Genomic DNA, 3,979 nt, shown 5'->3' with positions numbered 1-3,979 from the left:
GCAATTCTCTTCTGAAGAAATAGTGGCAACCTGGTTTGTTTGAGCTTTAGCTTGTTGACTATTTGCCTTCGTTTTGTCACCACGAGGATAACCATAAATCCTGTAGCATTTCTTAACAGTGTGCCCTTGCAAGCCACAATGGGAGCAATGTGGTCTATCACGTTTAAACTTTTGGTTCAAATTGGTCGAAGAGGCAGCAACTGAGGGCTTCTGATCAACACCAAAAATGTTTGGCTCAGAGGAGGGAAGCAAAACTTAAGCAATCATTCGTTGCCTTTCTTCTTGGAGCACAAGCGCAAACACTTTTGAAATTGGGGGCAAAGGGTCCATGATCAGAATTTGAGAACGAATCTGAGTAAAAGAATCGTTGAGACCCACAATTAATTGCATAACATATTCCTGATGTTGGTAGTCTAACCAAGTTTTCATTTCTCCACATCTACAAACTGATAAGTATTCACATCCATGGATCCTTGTTGCAGTCCAATTAGATAAGTTTTAAGTTGAAAAATTCGTGGGCCATTACTCTGATTGAACCGATCATGAAGATCGTTCTAGATCTCAAGAGCTGTGTCCACATAGAGCAAGCTATCAGCTATATCCTTAGCTACTGAGTTTAGAATCCAGGAAATTACCATGCTATTGCAGCGGATCCAAACATTGAACAACAGATCGTCAGGAGATGGGCGAGGAAGACTTCCATCTACGAACCCAATCTTGTTTTTCGCTCTGAGAGCCATGATCATTGCTCGGTTCCAGGTACTGTAGTTGGAACCAATGAAATGATGAGAAACTAGGACAAGCCCTGGGTGATCGCCGTTGTGAAGGAAATACGGGCTGCTTGAATCTTCCATTTGCGACGAGCTAGAGAAACCGGAGGAACTAGTAATTTGGACCTGACGATTGTTCCCTCACGCCATGGAAGCTTTGCGAAGCTTTCGCTCTGATACCATATTAGAGAATAGTGGAGAAAATTGGAAGAAAAGATTTATTTCTCATTCATCTGAAAACGTGCAGAGCAAAAACAGAAACATATATTGTTGAGAGGAAAGGCACACACAACGTGAACCAAGTCCAGCTCAGCAACGGGAAGAAAAATAAAACAAGTAAAAAATAGCTAATTAGTCCATTACTTTATTCTATTTACAAAAGGATCCCAACTATTCTAATATCATCAAATAGATACAAATATGCTTTCTTTACCAATACTAACATTGTTTCTGGGGGCCTGGTTGGTTTCATAATGCTGTCGAGTAGAGTAGTTTTTATAAAGTTTGAAAAATACCCAGCTAATCTTTAAACGAACTTAAGCAAGCCACTAAAAGCAACAAAACAAGCCCCATATTACAATAATAATTAAGAATATTAGCCTAGATTGGAAATCAAGGGGAGTAGTAGATTGGTATAACACGAAGAGGAACTTTCTTCTCAACAGTGAGTCCAAATATTTCACCCATGTCCACTTTCTCACCGCCATTGATTGTGGGCAACTTCCAGTCAAACCAATACAAAAGATTGGCGACCAAATATTCTGTACTTGTGACACCAAATGTCATTCCAGGGCATTGCCTTCTCCCAAAACCAAACGGAATAAACTCAAAGCACTCTTGACTTTTAAAATCAACTGGGCTGTTCTCAAACCTCTCTGGGATAAACTCTTCTGGTTCATCCCAGAAATCAGGGTGCCTATGCATTGCCCAAGCATTGACGAGCACTTTTGTTCCTGCAGGAATATGGTAGCCTCTGATTTCGACGCTTCTCGAAGTTTCTCGGGGAAGCCAAAGTGGAACCGGTGGATGAAGCCTTAGGGTTTCTCTAATAACGCATTTTAAGTAATCCATACGATGAATGTCGTTTATCTCCACCATTGCCTTTTCTCCTACCACTCTTCTCACCTCTTCTTGGGCTTTCTTCATTACTCTTGGGTTGTTCATAAGCTCTGACATCAGCCATTCCATTAGAGTCGAAGTAGTCTCAGTTCCTCCTAATAACATGTCCTGCACGCAAAAAAATTCGAAATTTTTCGAGAGTTGCGCCTTTTATTTAAGTTGATTTATTTTAATAAAGAGACAGTTATAATTAAAGAGGTTAATAATAAAATAATAAAAGATGACTATTATATAAAGGGTAATTTTGCACTTTTCCCTTATAACTAAAATAATTTTCAAAAACTATTTTTAAAAATTTCCTCAAGAAAATAAAATATTTTTCACCATTACTACATTTGCTCTGATTGAGGTTATCTTTTTACACTTTTGTACCTGTGTTTTTTGGTGCACAAAGTGCGTGAGAGGTGAAACTAAAACAAATTTTTTCAAATTCAAAGAACACTTTGTTGTTTCTAAAATCAAAGGGGCGGTAAAAAAAATAAAAAAAAATAAAAAAATAAATAACTGATCAAAAAGAGAAAGACCTGTAGGATAGCTTTGATGTGGATATTAGTGAGCTCAAAGTCAACCATGGTATGATCCTTTTGAAGTTGGAGGAGAATATGTACAAAGTCTTTTGGGATACTAGTATTAGATCCATGACCATATTGCTCATGATCACTTGAACTTGTGGTAAATCTCGCCACGCGTTCTTCAATTACCTTACTATAAAAAGCATCCAAAGCTGTAGACGTGGATTTCAAGCTTGCAATAAAGCCTCTAAGAACATCTATCCATCTCAAAGAAGGGAAGAAATCAGCCACACTAAAGGCTAGAAACTGCACCATCAACCTTCTTCCCAGCTCCCCTAGCCTACTCCCGCCGCCTTCTTCGGTATCATAACTTTCTCCGAGAATACATCTGGATACTATGTTGTTCGCTGTCGAGATCAAAATCTCACTTAGGTTCACGGAAGTATTCCCTTTAAGGGAAGCTTTCCTTAACATTTCCACCATTTTTGCCACCTCTTCTTCTCTTATTCACCGAAAGGATTGCACTCTCTTGAGGCTCAGGAGATGAAGTGCACAAATCCTCCGAGTTTGTCTCCAGTACTCGCCATAAGGCGAAAAGGCCATGTCTTTCCCTCCGTAGAGTAAGATGTCGGACGCCGTTGTTTGGGGTCGGTTCGAGAAAATTATGTCGTGGTTCTTGACTATTTCTTTCACCGCATCCGGCGAAGAAACGAGAAGAGTTGGAACTTGGCCCAAGCGAAGGAGCAGCAGTGGGCCATACTTTTCGGAGAGTGCTCGGAGACCACGGTGAGGGAATCTTCCAAGCTGGTGAAGGTTTCCGATAAACGGTAACCGGGGCGGGGATGGTGGCGAGTTTTGCGCCTTTTCACCTGATGATGAGTTTGATCTTTTATTGTTTATGTTATTACGAGTTAAGAGAATTAGGGCAAGGGAAATGAATAAGAGAGAAAGATAGAGAAGAAAGGGATAATGCATTATTAGCTCGGCAAGGCATAGCTGATCATGCCCTAAATGTTTGGAAATTAGTGAGAAAGTAGCCATCAATACTTCTTTTTAAATTTTTTTTTTTTTTTTTTTTTTTTTTTTTTTTTTTTTCTCGTGCAAGGGCTAGCTGTGAGAAATATTGCAGTCTGCAGAGTGCATTCTTATATAGTATACATAGCTGAATGTGGGAAAGATTATAATAAGTTTCAAAGCTTATAATTATAGAAAAAAGCTAGATAAAATATTTGAAATATCATTATTCATTATAGACGTATAAAATATAATAGCATGTCAAATATATGACACTTCCACACGTTTTTGTTATAAAATATTATTGGTATTAACAGTTGTATAGAAAATTTTTTCAAAAAAAAAAAAAAAAACTTTTGTATTGAAAATGAATTTATGTTGAAAAATGAATTCTCTACTTAAATGTTAAAATTTGACATTAATGTAATTATTTATGGTTGTATTGGAGATGCTGAATGGTTTGTAGTAGCTTAACTCGGGAAAACCGTCTAATTAATTATAATGTCTGAATTTGGCAAAACCTTTGACTGTGAAAATAATCATCTTATTTGACAGCTAAATATA

General features: G+C 37.8%; 1 pseudogene; it reads right to left on the bottom strand.

Moving 5' to 3' along the window:
• Nucleotides 1-1,098: 1,098 nt before the first annotated feature.
• Nucleotides 1,099-3,474, bottom strand: LOC21404042 (annotated as a pseudogene).
• Nucleotides 3,475-3,979: the final 505 nt, after the last annotated feature.

Source organism: Morus notabilis, unplaced genomic scaffold (assembly GCF_000414095.1).
Source record: "Morus notabilis unplaced genomic scaffold, ASM41409v2 Scaffold634, whole genome shotgun sequence".
NCBI lineage: Eukaryota > Viridiplantae > Streptophyta > Magnoliopsida > Rosales > Moraceae > Morus > Morus notabilis.
This window is presented reverse-complemented; position numbering and strand designations above follow the sequence as displayed.